The following is a 19,531-nucleotide window of genomic DNA, read 5'->3' on the forward strand; positions in this document are numbered from 1 at the left end:
TCTTAAATAAGGACATCAGTAAGCACCACTGGCATAATGGATAAGGCACTGTTCTCCTAAGCCAGTGGTTGTTGGTTTAAGTCCCGTCTGAGTTGGAAGTCATTACAGCAAGTGTCTCATCACTTGAGTTGATATTTTATCCTTGCTTCAACTGTAAAACAGTCTTGCAGTGTTTAGCTTGTAAAAAATGACCACAGAAGCTAACATATGACATTAATTATGATAACATTGTTGTTGTTGTTGTTTTTTAAACCTTTTCTATCACAGTGGACAGCTTATTCAAGTGCCATCTGGCATGCATGTTCCTTTGTTGCTCATCATTCATCACCAAAAATGATTTTCTTTTTCAATTCTTATGACTGTACTGATTGCATTGAATAAAATCCACATCTAGCATAACCAATCAATGTTGCAAAGCGCTCCAGTGGCGCAATTGGTCAGCGCGCGGTACTTATAAAACAGTATCTGTTGAGCAATGCCGAGGTTGTGAGTTCAAGCCTTACCTGGAGCATCTTTGTATACTGTTTTTTTTCCTTTTCTTATGTCATTAGTCATTGATTATAAACTGGTAGCCTTAATATTTAATATGATCTTACAAAGGATGGAAGAAAGTAAGAAAACACACAAACATGATTGTGCATTTAAGTTGTCAGCACACATCTGCTTTGGTTCAAATGCACTGCATATCTTCCTTCAGTCAGCCAACAAAACAGCAATGGAAAAGAATAACATACTGTTGGTAAAGCAGTTGCATCAAATTGATTTTCTGCAATATAGCATGATAATCCATACTGACAGCTCTGGATAGTACCAGCACATTTCTTGCTGGACTTGGTAATGCAAAGAACACAGTAAACAGCTTCACTTTTTCCTCAAAAATAAATAATTGACTATTATAAACCTAACAGTCTTAAATAAGGACATCAGTAAGCACCACTGGCATAATGGATAAGGCACTGTTCTCCTAAGCCAGTGGTTGTGGGTTTAAGTCCCGTTTGAGTTGGAAGTCATTACAGCAAGTGTCTCATCACTTGAGTTGATATTTTATCCTTGCTTCAACTGTAAAACAGTCTTGCAGTGTTTAGCTTGTAAAAAATGACCACAGAAGCTAAAATATGACATTAATTATGATAACATTGTTGTTGTTGTTTTTTAAACCTTTTCTATCACAGTGGACAGCTTATTCAAGTGCCATCTGGCATGCATGTCCCTTTGTTGCTCATCATTCATCACCAAAAATGATTTTCTTTTTCAATTCTTTTGACTGTACTGATTGTATTGAATAAAATCCACATCTAGCATAACCAATTAATGCTGCAAAGTGCTCCAGTGGCGCAATTGGTCAGCGCGCGGTACTTATAAGACAGTATCTGTTGAGCAATGCCGAGGTTGTGAGTTCAAGCCTCACCTACAGCAGCTTTGTATAGTTTTTTTTTTCCTTTTTTTATGTCATTAGTCATTGATTATAAACTGCTACCTTAATATTTAATATGATATTACAAAGGATGGAAGAAAGAAAGAAAACACACAAACATGATTGTGCATTTAAGTTGTCAGCACACATCTGCTTTGGTTCAAATGCACTGCATATCTTCCTTCAGTCAGCCAACAAAACAGCAATGGAAAAGATTAACATACTGTTGGTAAAGCAGTTGCATCAAATTGATTTTCTGCAATATAGCATGATAATCCATACTGACAGCTCTGGATAGTAATAGCACATTTCTTGCTGGACTTGGTAATGCAAAGAACACAGTAAACAGCTTCACTTTTTTTTCAAAAATAAATAATTGACTATTAAAAACCTATCAGTCTTAAATAAGGACATCAGTAAGCACCACTGGCATAATGGATAAGGCACTGTTCTCCTAAGCCAGTGGTTGTGGGTTTAAGACCCGTCTGAGTTGGAAGTCATTACAGCAAGTGTCTCATCACTTGAGTTGATATTTTATCCTTGCTTCAACTGTAAAAATGTCTTGCAGTGTTTAGCTTGTAAAAAATGACCACAGAAGCTAAAATATGACATTAATTATGCTAACATTGTTGTTGTTGTTTTTTAAACCTTTTCTATCACCGTGGACAGCTTATTCAATTGCTTCTAGCATGCATGTTCCTTTGTTGCTCATCATTCATCACCAAAAATGATTTTCATTTTCAATTCTTATGACTGTACTGATTGTATTGAATAAAATCCACATCTAGCATAACCAGCTAACACTGCAAAGTGCTCCAGTGGCGCAATTGGTCAGCACGCGGTACTTTTAAGACAGTATCTGTTGAGCAATGCCGAGGTTGTGAGTTCAAGCCTCACCTGGAGCATCTTTGTATACTGTTTTTTTCCTTTTCTTATGTCATTAGTCATTGATTATAAACTGCTACCTTAATATTTAATATGATATTACAAAGGATGGAAGAAAGAAAGAAAAAACACAAACATGATTGTGCATTTAACTTGTCATCACACATCTGCTTTGGTTCAAATGCACTGCATATCTTCCTTCAGTCAGCCAACAAAACAGCAATGGAAAAGATTAACATACTGTTGGTAAAGCAGTTGCATCAAATTGATTTTCTAACATACTGTTGGTAAAGCAGTTGCATCAAATTGATTTTCTGCAATATAGCATGATAATCCATACTGACAGCTCTGGATAGTACCAGCACATTTCTTGCTGGACTTGGTAATGCAAAGAACACAGTAAACAGCTTCACTTTTTCCTCAAAAATAAATAATTGACTATTAAAAACCTAACAGTCTTAAATAAGAACATCAGTAAGCACCACTGGCATAATGGATAAGTCACTGCCCTCCTAAGACAGGGGGTCCAAGTTCCATATGGGGTGGAAGTCATTACAGCAAGTGTCTCATCACTAGAGTTGATATTTTATCCTTGCTTCAACTGTAGAACATTCTTGCAGTGTTTAGCTTGCAAAAAATGACCACAGAAGCTAAAATATGACATTTATTATGATAACATTGTTGTTGTTTTTTTTTAAACCTTTTCTATCACAGTGGACAGCTTATTCAAGTGCCATCTGGCATGCATGTTCCTTTGTTGCTCATCATTCATCACCAAAAATGATTTTCTTTTTAAATTCTTATGACTGTACTGATTGCATTGAATAAAATCCACATCTAGCATAACCAATCAATGTTGCAAAGTGCTCCAGTGGCGCAATTGGTCAGCGCACGGTACTTATAAGACAGTATCTGTTGAGCAATGCCGAGGTTGTGAGTTCAAGCCTTACCTAGAGCAGCTTCGTATAGTTTTTTTTCCCTTTTTTTATGTCATTAGTCATTGATTATAAACTGCTACCTTAATATTTAATATGATATTACAAAGGATGGAAGAAAGAAAGAAAACACACAAACATGATTGTGCATTTAAGTTGTCAGCACACATATGCTTTGGTTCAAATGCACTGCATATCTTCCTTCAGTCAGCCAACAAAACAGCAATGGAAAAGATTAACATACTGTTGGTAAAGCAGTTGCATCAAATTGATTTTCTAACATACTGTTGGTAAAGCAGTTGCATCAAATTGATTTTCTGCAATATAGCATGATAATCCATACTGACAGCTCTGGATAGTACCAGCACATTTCTTGCTGGACTTGGTAATGCAAAGAACACAGTAAACAGCTTCACTTTTTCCTCAAAAATAAATAATTGACTATTAAAAACCTAACAGTCTTAAATAAGAACATCAGTAAGCACCACTGGCATAATGGATAAGTCACTGCCCTCCTAAGACAGGGGGTCCAAGTTCCATATGGGGTGGAAGTCATTACAGCAAGTGTCTCATCACTAGAGTTGATATTTTATCCTTGCTTCAACTGTAGAACAGTCTTGCAGTGTTTAGCTTGCAAAAAATGACCACAGAAGCTAAAATATGACATTTATTATGCTAACATTGTTGTTGTTTTTTTTTAAACCTTTTCTATCACAGTGGACAGCTTATTCAAGTGCCATCTGGCATGCATGTTCCTTTGTTGCTCATCATTCATCACCAAAAATGATTTTCTTTTTAAATTCTTATGACTGTACTGATTGCATTGAATAAAATCCACATCTAGCATAACAAATCAATGTTGCAAAGTGCTCCAGTGGCGCAATTGGTCAGCGCGCGGTACTTATAAGACAGTATCTGTTGAGCAATGCCGAGGTTGTGAGTTCAAGCCTCACCTAGAGCAGCTTCGTATATTTTTTTTTCCTTTTTTTATGTCATTAGTCATTGATTATAAACTGCTACCTTAATATTTAATATGATATTACAAAGGATGGAAGAAAGAAAGAAAACACACAAACATGATTGTGCATTTAAGTTGTCAGCACACATATGCTTTGGTTCAAATGCACTGCATATCTTCCTTCAGTCAGCCAACAAAACAGCAATGGAAAAGATTAACATACTGTTGGTAAAGCAGTTGCATCAAATTGATTTTCTGCAATATAGCATGATAATCCATACTGACAGCTCTGGATAGTAATAGCACATTTCTTGCTGGACTTGGTAATGCAAAGAACACAGTAAACAGCTTCACTTTTTTTCAAAAATAAATAATTGACTATAAAAAACCTATCAGTCTTAAATAAGGACATCAGTAAGCACCACTGGCATAATGGATAAGGCACTGTTCTCCTAAGCCAGTGGTTGTGGGTTTAAGTCCCGTCTGAGTTGGAAGTCATTACAGCAAGTGTCTCATCACTTGAGTTGATATTTTATCCTTGCTTCAACTGTAAAAATGTCTTGCAGTGTTTAGCTTGTAAAAAATGACCACAGAAGCTAAAATATGACATTAATTATGCTAACATTGTTGTTGTTGTTGTTTTTTAAACCTTTTCTATCACCGTGGACAGCTTATTCAAGTGCTTCTAGCATGCATGTTCCTTTGTTGCTCATCATTCATCACCAAAAATGATTTTCATTTTCAATTCTTATGACTGTACTGATTGTATTGAATAAAATCCACATCTAGCATAACTAGCTAACGCTGCAAAGTGCTCCAATGGCGCAATTGGTCAGCACGCGGTACTTATAAGACAGTATCTGTTGAGCAATGCCGAGGTTGTGAGTTCAAGCCTCACCTGGAGCATCTTTGTATACTGTTTTTTTCCTTTTCTTATGTCATTAGTCATTGATTATAAACTGCTACCTTAATATTTAATATGATATTACAAAGGATGGAAGAAAGAAAGAAAAAACACAAACATGATTGTGCATTTAACTTGTCAGCACACATCTGCTTTGGTTCAAATGCACTGCATATCTTCCTTCAGTCAGCCAACAAAACAGCAATGGAAAAGATTAACATACTGTTGGTAAAGCAGTTGCATCAAATTGATTTTCTGCAATATAGCATGATAATCCATACTGACAGCTCTGGATAGTACCAGCACATTTCTTGCTGGACTTGGTAATGCAAAGAACACAGTAAACAGCTTCACTTTTTCCTCAAAAATAAATAATTGACTATTAAAAACCTAACAGTCTTAAATAAGAACATCAGTAAGCACCACTGGCATAATGGATAAGTCACTGCCCTCCTAAGACAGGGGGTCCAAGTTCCATATGGGGTGGAAGTCATTACAGCAAGTGTCTCATCACTAGAGTTGATATTTTATCCTTGCTTCAACTGTAGAACAGTCTTGCAGTGTTTAGCTTGCAAAAAATGACCACAGAAGCTAAAATATGACATTTATTATGATAACATTGTTGTTGTTTTTTTTTAAACCTTTTCTATCACAGTGGACAGCTTATTCAAGTGCCATCTGGCATGCATGTTCCTTTGTTGCTCATCATTCATCACCAAAAATGATTTTCTTTTTAAATTCTTATGACTGTACTGATTGCATTGAATAAAATCCACATCTAGCATAACCAATCAATGTTGCAAAGTGCTCCAGTGGTGCAATTGGTCAGCGCGCGGTACTTATAAGACAGTATCTGTTGCGCAATGCCGAGGTTGTGAGTTCAAGCCTCACCTAGAGCAGCTTTGTATAGTTTTTTTTTTTCCTTTTTTTATGTCATTAGACATTGATTATAAACTGCTACCTTAATATTTAATATGATATTACAAAGGATGGAAGAAAGAAAGAAAACACACAAACATGATTGTGCATTTAAGTTGTCAGCACACATCTGCTTTGGTTCAAATGCACTGCATATCTTCCTTCAGTCAGCCAACAAAACAGCAATGGAAAAGATTAACATACTGTTGGTAAAGCAGTTGCATCAAATTGATTTTCTGCAATATAGCATGATAATCCATACTGACAGCTCTGGATAGTACCAGCACATTTCTTGCTGGACGTGGTAATGCAAAGAACACAGTAAACAGCTTCACTTTTTTTCAAAAATAAATAATTGACTATTAAAAACCTATCAGTCTTAAATAAGGACATCAGTAAGCACCACTGGCATAATGGATAAGGCACTGTTCTCCTAAGCCAGTGGTTGTGGGTTTAAGTCCCGTCTGAGTTGGAAGTCATTACAGCAAGTGTCTCATCACTTGAGTTGATATTTTATCCTTGCTTCAACTGTAAAAATGTCTTGCAGTGTTTAGCTTGTAAAAAATGACCACAGAAGCTAAAATATGACATTAATTATGCTAACATTGTTGTTGTTGTTTTTTAAACCTTTTCTATCACCGTGGACAGCTTATTCAAGTGCTTCTAGCATGCATGTTCCTTTGTTGCTCATCATTCATCACCAAAAATGATTTTCATTTTCAATTCTTATGACTGTACTGATTGTATTGAATAAAATCCACATCTAGCATAACCAGCTAACGCTGCAAAGTGCTCCAGTGGCGCAATTGGTCAGCACGCGGTACTTATAAGACAGTATCTGTTGAGCAATGCCGAGGTTGTGAGTTCAAGCCTCACCTGGAGCATCTTTGTATACTGTTTTTTTCCTTTTCTTATGTCATTAGTCATTGATTATAAACTGCTACCTTAATATTTAATATGATATTACAAAGGATGGAAGAAAGAAAGAAAGAAAAAACACAAACATGATTGTGCATTTAAGTTGTCAGCACACATCTGCTTTGGTTCAAATGCACTGCATATCTTCCTTCAGTCAGACAACAAAACAGCAATGGAAAAGATTAACATACTGTTGGTAAAGCAGTTGCATCAAATTGATTTTCTGCAATATAGCATGATAATCCATACTGACAGCTCTGGATAGTACCAGCACATTTCTTGCTGGACTTGGTAATGCAAAGAACACAGTAAACAGCTTCACTTTTTCCTCAAAAATAAATAATTGACTATTAAAAACCTAATAGTCTTAAATAAGAACATCAGTAAGCACCACTGGCATAATGGATAAGTCACTGCCCTCCTAAGACAGGGGGTCCAAGTTCCATAAGGGGTGGAAGTCATTACAGCAAGTGTCTCATCACTAGAGTTGATATTTTATCCTTGCTTCAACTGTAGAACAGTCTTGCAGTGTTTAGCTTGCAAAAAATGACCACAGAAGCTAAAATATGACATTTATTATGATAACATTGTTGTTGTTTTTTTTTAAACCTTTTCTATCACAGTGGACAGCTTATTCAAGTGCCATCTGGCATGCATGTTCCTTTGTTGCTCATCATTCATCACCAAAAATGATTTTCTTTTTCAATTCTTATGACTGTACTGATTGCATTGAATAAAATCCACATCTAGCATAACCAATCAATGTTGCAAAGTGCTCCAGTGGCGCAATTGGTCAGCGCGCGGTACTTATAAGACAGTATCTGTTGAGCAATGCCGAGGTTGTGAGTTCAAGCCTTACCTGGAGCATCTTTGTATACTGTTTTTTTTCCTTTTCTTATGTCATTAGTCATTGATTATAAACTGGTAGCCTTAATATTTAATATGATATTACAAAGGATGGAAGAAAGAAAGAAAACACACAAACATGATTGTGCATTTAAGTTGTCAGCACACATCTGCTTTGGTTCAAATACACTGCATATCTTCCTTCAGTCAGCCAACAAAACAGCAATGGAAAAGAATAACATACTGTTGGTAAAGCAGTTGCATCAAATTGATTTTCTGCAATATAGCATGATAATCCATACTGACAGCTCTGGATAGTACCAGCACATTTCTTGCTGGACTTGGTAATGCAAAGAACACAGTAAACAGCTTCACTTTTTCCTCAAAAATAAATAATTGACTATTATAAACCTAACAGTCTTAAATAAGGACATCAGTAAGCACCACTGGCATAATGGATAAGGCTCTGTTCTCCTAAGCCAGTGGTTGTGGGTTTAAGTCCCGTCTGAGTTGGAAGTCATTACAGCAAGTGTCTCATCACTTGAGTTGATATTTTATCCTTGCTTCAACTGTAAAAATGTCTTGCAGTGTTTAGCTTGTAAAAAATGACCACAGAAGCTAAAATATGACATGAATTATGCTAACATTGTTGTTGTTGTTTTTTAAACCTTTTCTATCACCGTGGACAGCTTATTCAAGTGCTTCTAGCATGCATGTTCCTTTGTTGCTCATCATTCATCACCAAAAATGATTTTCATTTTCAATTCTTATGACTGTACTGATTGTATTGAATAAAATCCACATCTAGCATAACCAACTAACGCTGCAAAGTGCTCCAGTGGCGCAATTGGTCAGCGCGCGGTACTTATAAGACAGTATCTGTTGAGCAATGCCGAGGTTGTGAGTTCAAGCCTCACCTGGAGCATCTTTGTATACTGTTTTTTTCCTTTTCTTATGTCATTAGTCATTGATTATAAACTGCTACCTTAATATTTAATATGATATTACAAAGGATGGAAGAAAGAAAGAAAAAACACAAACATGATTGTGCATTTAACTTGTCAGCACACATCTGCTTTGGTTCAAATGCACTGCATATCTTCCTTCAGTCAGCCAACAAAACAGCAATGGAAAAGATTAACATACTGTTGGTAAAGCAGTTGCATCAAATTGATTTTCTGCAATATAGCATGATAATCCATACTGACAGCTCTGGATAGTACCAGCACATTTCTTGCTGGACTTGGTAATGCAAAGAACACAGTAAACAGCTTCACTTTTTCCTCAAAAATAAATAATTGACTATTAAAAACCTAACAGTCTTAAATAAGAACATCAGTAAGCACCACTGGCATAATGGATAAGTCACTGCCCTCCTAAGACAGGGGGTCCAAGTTCCATATGGGGTGGAAGTCATTACAGCAAGTGTCTCATCACTAGAGTTGATATTTTAGCCTTGCTTCAACTGTAGAACAGTCTTGCAGTGTTTAGCTTGCAAAAAATTACCACAGAAGCTAAAATATGACATTTATTATGATAACATTGTTGTTGTTTTTTTTTAAACCTTTTCTATAACAGTGGACAGCTTATTCAAGTGCCATCTGGCATGCATGTTCCTTTGTTGCTCATCATTCATCACCAAAAATGATTTTCTTTTTCAATTCTTATGACTGTACTGATTGCATTGAATAAAATCCACATCTAGCATAACCAATCAATGTTGCAAAGTGCTCCAGTGGCGCAATTGGTCAGCGCGCGGTACTTATAAGACAGTATCTGTTGAGCAATGCCGAGGTTGTGAGTTCAAGCCTTACCTAGAGCATCTTTGTATACTGTTTTTTTTCCTTTTCTTATGTCATTAGTCATTGATTATAAACTGGTAGCCTTAATATTTAATATGATATTACAAAGGATGGAAGAAAGAAAGAAAAAACACAAACATGATTGTGCATTTAACTTGTCAGCACACATCTGCTTTGGTTCAAATGCACTGCATATCTTCCTTCAGTCAGCCAACAAAACAGCAATGGAAAAGAATAACATACTGTTGGTAAAGCAGTTGCATCAAATTGATTTTCTGCAATATAGCATGATAATCCATACTGACAGCTCTGGATAGTACCAGCACATTTCTTGCTGGACTTGGTAATGCAAAGAACACAGTAAACAGCTTCACTTTTTCCTCAAAAATAAATAATTGACTATTATAAACCTAACAGTCTTAAATAAGGACATCAGTAAGCACCACTGGCATAATGGATAAGGCACTGTTCTCCTAAGCCAGTGGTTGTGGGTTTAAGTCCCGTCTGAGTTGGAAGTCATTACAGCAAGTGTCTCATCACTTGAGTTGATATTTTATCCTTGCTTCAACTGTAAAACAGTCTTGCAGTGTTTAGCTTGTAAAAAATGACCACAGAAGCTAAAATATGACATTAATTATGATAACATTGTTGTTGTTGTTGTTGTTGTTTTTAAACCTTTTCTATCACAGTGGACAGCTTATTCAAGTGCCATCTGGCATGCATGTTCCTTTGTTGCTCATCATTTATCACCAAAAATTATTTTCTTTTTCAATTCTTATGACTGTACTGATTGTATTGAATAAAATCCACATCTAGCATAACCAATTAATGCTGCAAAGTGCTCCAGTGGCGCAATTGGTCAGCGCACGGTACTTATAAGACGGTATCTGTTGAGCAATGCCGAGGTTGTGAGTTCAAGCCTCACCTAGAGCAGCTTTGTATAATTTTTTTTTTCCTTTTTTTATGTCATTAGTCACTGATTATAAACTGCTACCTTAATATTTAATATGATATTACAAAGGATGGATGGAAGAAAGAAAGAAAAAACACAAACATGATTGTGCATTTAAGTTGTCAGCACACATCTGCTTTGGTTCAAATGCACTGCATATCTTCCTTCAGTCAGCCAACAAAACAGCAATGGAAAAGATTAACATACTGTTGGTAAAGCAGTTGCATCAAATTGATTTTCTGCAATATAGCATGATAATCCATACTGACAGCTCTGGATAGTAATAGCACATTTCTTGCTGGACTTGGTAATGCAAAGAACACAGTAAACAGCTTCACTTTTTTTCAAAAATAAATAATTGACTATTAAAAACCTATCAGTCTTAAATAAGGACATCAGTAAGCACCACTGGCATAATGGATATGGCACTGTTCTCCTAAGCCAGTGGTTGTGGGTTTAAGTCCCGTCTGAGTTGGAAGTCATTACAGCAAGTGTCTCATCACTTGAGTTGATATTTTATCCTTGCTTCAACTGTAAAACAGTCTTGCAGTGTTTAGCTTGTAAAAAATGACCACAGAAGCTAAAATATGACATTAATTATGATAACATTGTTGTTGTTGTTTTTTAAACCTTTTCTATCACCGTGGACAGCTTATTCAAGTGCCATCTGGCATGCATGATTCTTTGTTGCTCATCATTCATCACCAAAAATGATTTTCTTTTTCAATTCTTATGACTGTACTGATTGTATTGAATAAAATCCACATCTAGCATAACCAACTAATGCTGCAAAGTGCTCCAGTGGCGCAATTGGTCAGGGTGCGGTACTTATAAGACAGTATCTGTTGAGCAATGCCGAGGTTGTGAGTTCAAGGCTCACCTGGAGCATCTTTGTATACTGTTTTTTTTTCCTTTTCTTATGTCATTAGTCATTGATTATAAACTGCTACCTTAATATTTAATATGATATTACAAAGGATGGAAGAAAGAAAGAAAAAACACAAACATGATTGTGCATTTAAGTTGTCAGCACACATCTGCTTTGGTTCAAATGCACTGCATATCTTCCTTCAGTCAGCCAACATAACAGCAATGGAAAAGATTAACATACTGTTGGTAAAGCAGTTGCATCAAATTGATTTTCTGCAATATAGCATGATAATCCATACTGACAGCTCTGAATAGTACCAGCACATTTCTTGCTGGACTTGGTAATGCAAAGAACACAGTAAACAGCTTCACTTTTTCCTCAAAAATAAATAATTGACTATTAAAAACCTAACAGTTTTAAATAAGAACATCAGTAAGCACCACTGGCATAATGGATAAGTCACTGCCCTCCTAAGACAGGGGTCGAAGTTCCATATGGGGTGGAAGTCATTACAGCAAGTGTCTCATCACTAGAATTGATATTTTATCCTTGCTTCGACTGTAAAACAGTCTTGCAGTGTTTAGCTTGCAAAAAATGACCACAGAAGCTAAAATATGACATTTATTATGATAACATTGTTGTTGTTTTTTTTAAACATTTTCTATCACCGTGGACATCTTATTTAAGTACCATCTGGCATGCATGTTCCTTTGTTGCTCATCATTTATCACCAAAAATGATTTTCTTTTTCAATTCTTATGACTGTATTGATTGCATTGAATAAAATCCACATCTAGCATAACCAATAAATGTTGCAAAGCGCTCCAGTGGCGCAATTGGTCAGCACGCGGTACTTATAAGACAGTATCTGATGAGCAATGCCGAGGTTGTGAGTTCAAGCCTCACCTGGAGCATCTTTGTATACTGATTTTTTTCCTTTTCTTATGTCATTAGTCATTGATTATAAACTTGTAGCCTTAATATTTAATATGATATTACAAAGGATGGAAGAAAGAAAGAAAACACACAAACATGATTGTGCATTTAAGTTGTCAGCACACATCTGCTTTGGTTCAAATGCACTGCATATCTTCCTTCAGTCAGCCAACAAAACAGCAATGGAAAAGAATAACATACTGTTGGTAAAGCAGTTGCATCAAATTGATTTTCTGCAATATAGCATGATAATCCATACTGACAGCTCTGGATAGTACCAGCACATTTCTTGCTGGACTTGGTAATGCAAAGAACACAGTAAACAGCTTCAATTTTTTTTCAAAAATAAATAATTGACTATTAAAAACCTATCAGTCTAAAATAAGGACATCAGTAAGCACCACTGGCATAATGGATAAGGCACTGTACTCCTAATCCAGTGGTTGTGGGTTTTAAGTCCCGTCTGAGTTGGAAGTCATTACAGCAAGTGTCTCATCACTAGAGTTGATATTTTATCCTTGCTTCAACTGTAAAAATGTCTTGCAGTGTTTAGCTTGTAAAAAATGACCACAGAAGCTAAAATATGACATTAATTATGATAACATTGTTGTTGTTGTTTTTTAAACCTTTTCTATCACCATGGACAGCTTATTCAAGTGCTTCTAGCATGCATGTTCCTTTGTTGCTCATCATTCATCACCAAAAAGGATTTTCATTTTCAATTCTTATGACTGTACTGATTGTATTGAATAAAATCCACATCTAGCATAACCAATTAACGCTGCAAAGTGCTCCAGTGGCGCAATTGGTCAGCGCGCGGTACTTATAAGACAGTATCTGTTGAGCAATGCCGAGGTTGTGAGTTCAAGCCTCACCTGGAGCATCTTTGTGTACTGTTTTTTTCCTTTTCTTATGTCATTAGTCATTGATTATAAACTGCTACCTTAATATTTAATATGATATTACAAAGGATGGAAGAAAGAAAGAAAAAACACAAACATGATTGTGCATTTAACTTGTCAGCACACATCTGCTTTGGTTCAAATGCACAGCATATCTTCCTTCAGTCAGCCATCATAACAGCAATGGAAAAGAATAACATACTGTTGGTAAAGCAGTTGCATCAAATTGATTTTCTGCAATATAGCATGATAATCCATACTGACAGCTCTGGATAGTACCAGCACATTTCTTGCTGGACTTGGTAATGCAAAGAACACAGTAAACAGCTTCACTTTTTCCTCAAAAATAAATAATTGACTATTAAAAACCTAACAGTCTTAAATAAGGACATCAGTAAGCACCACTGGCATAATGGATAAGGCACTGTTCTCCTAAGCCAGTGGTTGTGGGTTTAAGTCCCGTCTGAGTTGGAAGTCATTACAGCAAGTGTCTCATCACTTGAGTTGATATTTTATCCTTGCTTCAACTGTAAAACAGTCTTGCAGTGTTTAGCTTGTAAAAAATGACCACAGAAGCTAAAATATGACATTAATTATGATAACATTGTTGTTGTTGTTTTTTAAACCTTTTCTATCACAGTGGACAGCTTATTCAAGTGCCATTTGGCATGCATGTTCCTTTGTTGCTCATCATTTATCACCAAAAATTATTTTCTTTTTCAACTCTTATGACTGTACTGATTGTATTGAATAAAATCCACATCTAGCATAACCAACTAATGCTGCAAAGTGCTCCAGTGGCGCAATTTGTCAGCGCGCGGTACTTATAAGACAGTATCTGTTGACCAATGGCGAGGTTGTGAGTTCAAGCCTCACCTAGAGCAGCTTCGTATAGTTTTTTTTTTCCTTTTCTTATGTCATTAGTCATTGATTATAAAATGCTACCTTAATATTTAATATGATATTACAAAGGATGGAAGAAAGAAAGAAAACACACAAACATGATTGTGCATTTAAGTTGTCAGCACACATCTGCTTTGGTTCAAATGCACTGCATATCTTCCATCAGTCAGTTAACAAAACAGCAATGGAAAAGATTAACATACTGTTGGTAAAGCAGTTGCATCAAATTGATTTTCTGCAATATAGCATGATAATCCATACTGACAGCTCTGGATAGTACCAGCACATTTCTTGCTGGACTTGGTAATGCAAAGAACACAGTAAACAGCTTCACTTTTTCCTCAAAAATAAATAATTGACTATTAAAAACCTAACAGTCTTAAATAAGAACATCAGTAAGCACCACTGGCATAATGGATAAGTCACTGCCCTCCTAAGACAGGGGTCCAAGTTCCATATGGGGTGGAAGTCATTACAGCAAGTGTCTCATCACTAGAATTGATATTTTATCCTTGCTTCGACTGTAAAACAGTCTTGCAGTGTTTAGCTTGCAAAAAATGACCACATAAGCTAAAATATGACATTTATTATGATAACATTGTTGTTGTTTTTTTTAAACATTTTCTATCACCGTGGACATCTTATTTAAGTACCATCTGGCATGCATGTTCCTTTGTTGCTCATCATTTATCACCAAAAATTATTTTCTTTTTCAATTCTTATGACTGTACTGATTGCATTGAATAAAATCCACATCTAGCATAACCAATCAATGTTGCAAAGCGTTCCAATGGCGCAATTAATCAGCGCGCGGTACTTATAAAACAGTATCTGTTGAGCAATGCCGAGGTTGTGAGTTCAAGCCTCACCTGGAGCATCTTTGTATACTGATTTTTTTCCTTTTCTTATGTCATTAGTCATTGATTATAAACTTGTAGCCGTAATATTTAATATGATATTACAAAGGATGGAAGAAAGAAAGAAAACACACAAACATGATTGTGCATTTAAGTTGTCAGCACACATCTGCTTTGGTTCAAATGCACTGCATATCTTCCTTCATTCAGCCAACAAAACAGCAATGGAAAAGAATAACATACTGTTGGTAAAGCAGTTGCATCAAATTGATTTTCTGCAATATAGCATGATAATCCATACTGACAGCTCTGGATAGTACCAGCACATTTCTTGCTGGACTTGGTAATGCAAAGAACACAGTAAACAGCTTCACTTTTTCCTCAAAAATAAATAATTGACTATTAAAAACCTAACAGTCTTAAATAAGAACATCAGTAAGCACCACTGGCATAATGGATAAGTCACTGCCCTCCTAAGACAGGGGTCCAAGTTCCATATGGGGTGGAAGTCATTACAGCAAGTGTCTCATCACTAGAATTGATATTTTATCCTTGCTTCGACTGTAAAACAGTCTTGCAGTGTTTAGCTTGCAAAAAATGACCACATAAGCTAAAATATGACATTTATTATGATAACATTGTTGTTGTTTTTTTTAAACATTTTCTATCACCGTGGACATCTTATTTAAGTACCATCTGGCATGCATGTTCCTTTGTTGCTCATCATTTATCACCAAAAATTATTTTCTTTTTCAATTCTTATGACTGTACTGATTGCATTGAATAAAATCCACATCTAGCATAACCAATCAATGTTGCAAAGCGTTCCAATGGCGCAATTAATCAGCGCGCGGTACTTATAAAACAGTATCTGTTGAGCAATGCCGAGGTTGTGAGTTCAAGCCTCACCTGGAGCATCTTTGTATACTGATTTTTTTCCTTTTCTTATGTCATTAGTCATTGATTATAAACTTGTAGCCTTAATATTTAATATGATATTACAAAGGATGGAAGAAAGAAAGAAAACACACAAACATGATTGTGCATTTAAGTTGTCAGCACACATCTGCTTTGGTTCAAATGCACTGCATATCTTCCTTCATTCAGCCAACAAAACAGCAATGGAAAAGAATAACATACTGTTGGTAAAGCAGTTGCATCAAATTGATTTTCTGCAATATAGCATGATAATCCATACTGACAGCTCTGGATAGTACCAGCACATTTCTTGCTGGACTTGGTAATGCAAAGAACACAGTAAACAGCTTCAATTTTTTTTCAAAAATAAATAATTGACTATTAAAAACCTATCAGTCTTAAATAAGGACATCAGTAAGCACCACTGGCATAATGGATAAGGCACTGTACTCCTAATCCAGTGGTTGTGGGTTTAAGTCCCATCTGAGTTGGAAGTCGTTACAGCAAGTGTCTCATCACTAGAGTTGATATTTTATCTTTGCTTCAACTGTAAAAATGTCTTGCAGTGTTTAGCTTGTAAAAAATGACCACAGAAGCTAAAATATGACATTTATTATGATAACATTGTTGTTGTTGTTTTTTAAACCTTTTCTATCACAGTGGACAGCTAATTCAAGTGCCATCTGGCATGCATGTTCCTTTGTTGCTCATCATTTATCACCAAAAATGATTTTCTTTTTCAATTCTTATGACTGTACTGATTGTATTGAATAAAATCCACATCTAGCATAACCAATTAATGCTGCAAAGTGCTCCAGAGGCGCAATTGGTCAGCGCGCGGTACTTATAAGACAGTATCTGTTGAGCAATGCCGAGGTTGTGAGTTCAAGCCTCACCTGGAGCATCTTTGTATACTGTTTTTTTCCTTTTCTTATGTCATTAGTCATTGATTATAAACTGCTACCTTAATATTTAATATGATATTACAAAGGATGGAAGAAAGAAAGAAAAAACACAAACATGATTGTGCATTTAACTTGTCAGCACACATCTGCTTTGGTTCAAATGCACTGCATATCTTTCTTTTAGTCAGCCAACAAAACAGCAATGGAAAAGATTAACATACTGTTGGTAAAGCAGTGGCATCAAATTGATTTTCTGCAATATAGCATGATAATCCATACTGACAGCTCTGGATAGTACCAGCACATTTCTTGCTTGACTTGGTAATGCAAAGAACACAGTAAACAGCTTCACTTTTTCCTCAAAAATAAATAATTGACTATTAAAAACCTAACAGTCTTAAATAAGAACATCAGTAAGCACCACTGGCATAATGGATAAGTCACTGCCCTCCTAAGACAGGGGGTCCAAGTTCCATATGGGGTGGAAGTCATTACAGCAAGTGTCTCATCACTAGAGTTGATATTTTATCCTTGCTTCAACTGTAAAACAGTCTTGCAGTGTTTAGCTTGCAAAAAATGACCACAGAAGCTAAAATATGACATTTATTATGATAACATTGTTGTTGTTTTTTTTAAACATTTTCTATCACCGTGGACAGCTTATTTCAGTACAATCTGGCATGCATGTTCCTTTGTTGCTCATCATTCATCACCAAAAATGATTTTCTTTTCCAATTCTTATGACTGTACTGATTGCATTGAATAAAATCCACATCTAGCATAACCAATCAATGTTGCAAAGCGCTCCAGTGGCGCTATTGGTCAGCGCGCGGTACTTATAAGACAGTATCTGTTGAGCAATGCCGAGGTTGTGAGTTCAAGCCTCACCTGGAGCATCTTTGTATACTGTTTTTTTCCTTTTCTTATGTCATTAGTCATTGATTATAAACTGCTACCTTAATATTTAATATGATATTACAAAGGATGGAAGAAAGAAAGAAAAAACACAAACATGATTGTGCATTTAACTTGTCAGCACACATCTGCTTTGGTTCAAATGCACTGCATATCTTCCTTCAGTCAGCCATCAAAACAGCAATGGAAAAGATTAACATACTGTTGGTAAAGCAGTTGCATCAAATTGATTTTCTGCAATATAGCATGATAATCCATACTGACAGCTCTGGATAGTACCAGCACATTTCTTGCTGGACTTGGTAATGCAAAGAACACAGTAAACAGCTTCACTTTTTTTCAAAAATAAATAATTGACTATTAAAAACCTATCAGTCTTAAATAATGACATCAGTAAGCACCACTGGCATAATGGATTAGGCACTGTTCTCCTAAGCCAGTGGTTGTGGGTTTAAGTCCCGTCTGAGTTGGAAGTCATTACAGCAAGTGTCTCATCACTAGAGTTGATATTTTATCTTTGCTTCAACTGTAAAACAGTCTTGCAGTGTTTAGCTTGTAAAAAATGACCACATAAGCTAAAATATGACATTTATTATGATAACATTGTTGTTGTTGTTTTTTAAACCTTTTCTATCACCGTGGACAGCTTATTCAAGTGCCATCTGGCATGCATGTTCCTTTGTTGCTCATCATTCATCACTGAAAATGATTTTCTTTTTCAATTCTTATGAATGTACTGATTGTATTGAATAAAATCCACATCTAGCATAACCAATTAATGCTGCAAAACGCTCCAGTGGCGCAATTGGTCAGCACGCGAAATTTATAAGACAGTATCTGTTGAGCAATGCCGAGGTTGTGAGTTCAAGCCTCACTTGGAGCATCTTTGTGTACTGTTTTTTTTTTCCTTTTCTTATGTCATTAGTCATTGATTATAAACTGCTACCTTAATATTTAATATGATATTACAAAGGATGGAAGAAAGAAAGAAAAAACACAAACATGATTGTGCATTTAAGTTGTCAGCACACATCTGCTTTGGTTCAAATGCACTGCATATCTTCCTTCAGTCAGCCAACAAAACAGCAATGGAAAAGATTAACATACTGTTGGTAAAGCAGTTGCATCAAATTGATTTTCTGCAATATAGCATGATAATCCATACTGACAGCTCTGGATAGTACCAGCACATTTCTTGCTGGACTTGGTAATGCAAAGAACACAGTAAACAGCTTCAATTTTTTTTTCTCAAAAATAAATAATTGACTATTAAAACCCTATCAGTCTTAAATTAGGACATCAGTAAGCACCACTGGCATAATGAATAAGGCACTGTTCTCCTAAGCCAGTGGTTTTGGGTTTAAGTCCCGTCTGAGTTGGAAGTCATTACAGCAAGTGTCTCATCACTAGAGTTTATATTTTATCCTTGCTTCAACTGTAAAACAGTCCTGCAGTGTTTAGCTTGTAAAAAATGACCACAGAAGCTAAAATATGACATTAATTATGATAACATTGTTGTTGTTGTTTTTTAAACCTTTTCTATCACAGTGGACAGCTTATTCAAGTGCCATCTGGCATGCATGTCCCTTTGTTGCTCATCATTCATCACCATAAATGATTTTCTTTTTCAATTCTTATGACTGTACTGATTGTATTGAATAAAATCCACATCTAGCATAACCAATTAATGCTGCAAAGTGCTCCAGTGGCGCAATTGGTCAGCGCGTGGTACTTATAAGACAGTATCTGTTGAGAAATGCCGAGGTTGTGAGTTCATGCCTCACCTGGAGCT

The 19,531-nt window shown here is 35.9% G+C and overlaps 8 non-coding genes across 8 annotated transcripts; all 8 read left to right on the forward strand.

The window, feature by feature from the left end:
- The first annotated feature begins 418 nt into the window (after positions 1-418).
- On the forward strand, positions 419-511 carry TRNAI-UAU (transfer RNA isoleucine (anticodon UAU)). The gene is given in 2 exon segments: positions 419-456; positions 476-511. It is a non-coding gene; the product is annotated as a tRNA-Ile (tRNA).
- A 3,591-nt stretch (positions 512-4,102) lies between these two features.
- TRNAI-UAU (transfer RNA isoleucine (anticodon UAU)) lies at positions 4,103-4,195 on the forward strand. Its single transcript is given in 2 exon segments — positions 4,103-4,140; positions 4,160-4,195. It is a non-coding gene; the product is annotated as a tRNA-Ile (tRNA).
- A 2,610-nt stretch (positions 4,196-6,805) lies between these two features.
- TRNAI-UAU (transfer RNA isoleucine (anticodon UAU)) lies at positions 6,806-6,898 on the forward strand. The gene is given in 2 exon segments: positions 6,806-6,843; positions 6,863-6,898. It is a non-coding gene; the product is annotated as a tRNA-Ile (tRNA).
- An 808-nt stretch (positions 6,899-7,706) lies between these two features.
- On the forward strand, positions 7,707-7,799 carry TRNAI-UAU (transfer RNA isoleucine (anticodon UAU)). The gene is given in 2 exon segments: positions 7,707-7,744; positions 7,764-7,799. It is a non-coding gene; the product is annotated as a tRNA-Ile (tRNA).
- Positions 7,800-8,610: 811 nt separating this feature from the next.
- TRNAI-UAU (transfer RNA isoleucine (anticodon UAU)) lies at positions 8,611-8,703 on the forward strand. The gene is given in 2 exon segments: positions 8,611-8,648; positions 8,668-8,703. It is a non-coding gene; the product is annotated as a tRNA-Ile (tRNA).
- A 1,717-nt stretch (positions 8,704-10,420) lies between these two features.
- TRNAI-UAU (transfer RNA isoleucine (anticodon UAU)) lies at positions 10,421-10,513 on the forward strand. The gene is given in 2 exon segments: positions 10,421-10,458; positions 10,478-10,513. It is a non-coding gene; the product is annotated as a tRNA-Ile (tRNA).
- Positions 10,514-12,224: 1,711 nt separating this feature from the next.
- Positions 12,225-12,317, forward strand: TRNAI-UAU (transfer RNA isoleucine (anticodon UAU)). The gene is given in 2 exon segments: positions 12,225-12,262; positions 12,282-12,317. It is a non-coding gene; the product is annotated as a tRNA-Ile (tRNA).
- An 812-nt stretch (positions 12,318-13,129) lies between these two features.
- On the forward strand, positions 13,130-13,222 carry TRNAI-UAU (transfer RNA isoleucine (anticodon UAU)). The gene is given in 2 exon segments: positions 13,130-13,167; positions 13,187-13,222. It is a non-coding gene; the product is annotated as a tRNA-Ile (tRNA).
- Positions 13,223-19,531: the final 6,309 nt, after the last annotated feature.

Source organism: Pseudophryne corroboree, chromosome 4 (genome assembly GCF_028390025.1).
Source record: "Pseudophryne corroboree isolate aPseCor3 chromosome 4, aPseCor3.hap2, whole genome shotgun sequence".
NCBI classification, from domain to species: domain Eukaryota; kingdom Metazoa; phylum Chordata; class Amphibia; order Anura; family Myobatrachidae; genus Pseudophryne; species Pseudophryne corroboree.